Source organism: Halyomorpha halys, unplaced genomic scaffold (genome assembly GCF_000696795.3).
Source record: "Halyomorpha halys isolate HHAL.00 unplaced genomic scaffold, Hhal_1.1 Scaffold409.1, whole genome shotgun sequence".
Classification (NCBI taxonomy): Eukaryota; Metazoa; Arthropoda; class Insecta; order Hemiptera; family Pentatomidae; genus Halyomorpha; species Halyomorpha halys.
In genome coordinates, this window is record NW_027115142.1 from 177,890 (window position 1) to 178,853 (window position 964).

A 964-nucleotide genomic window follows, 5' to 3' on the forward strand; every position below is an offset into this window, starting at 1 on the left:
TATATATATACAAGACAAACTAACACAAACAATAGCTTTACATAGAAACAAGGGAACATTTGGTACAATAAACTAAGTTCCTTCGAGATTGTGGCTTGTCATGTTCTAGTTCGAATCTGCTCATTTAAGATGCATTAAATCTTAATAAGATTAATTGGAATGTTAAATATATCATAAAATAATCCATAAACCTTGATGTAAAAAAATATTTTTTTTTTTTGCGAAATTGAGACCCGATGGATTAAACTTGAAGAAAACTTTGATTTTATCTTAATTCCCCGTCACACGCTCTCCCACTCTTCATCCTTCCTTTCACTCGTATTTTCAATTAAAATACCACCATTTCATAATATCAATTGAGTTAATCATGATATAAGTTGCAAAACACATCTACAGTACATTCTAAAAAATATGGTTTAGGCTAAAATCATTTGTTTAAAAACAGCAAAGTTTAAAAATAATTCGACTTTTAATATTATAATTTTGGACAGATATTGCGAAAAGCAACCTCGTTTCAATAATGAATTTAATTGATGAATACTTTTCGTGAATTTCAATTGAGGTTACAACAACAACTTCGTCTTTAGGTCACGAAATAATCACCAGCACTTACATAATAATGACCATGTTCTTAAATAGCCATAAATCGACTAAAATTAAGGAAAACTTGAATAACATTTATTGAATGTTTTCTTTAAAAGAAATTTTAAAATATAAACGTACCAAGTGAATTGCCATAATGTTATTATCTTGCTTTTTAATTATGTATACCATAAATGTTTATATATATGTCTCTACAAATATTATTTAATTATATTAATTGATTAGCATATGTCACTAATTAAAATGTTTGTGACATTATGTTTAAGAAATTATATAATTTGTCAAGTCGTTTTCCAACATAAACTTAAAGCTCATTCCTCTATATCCGTTTGATATTACTAATTCTGGAGGTTTTGTCAGA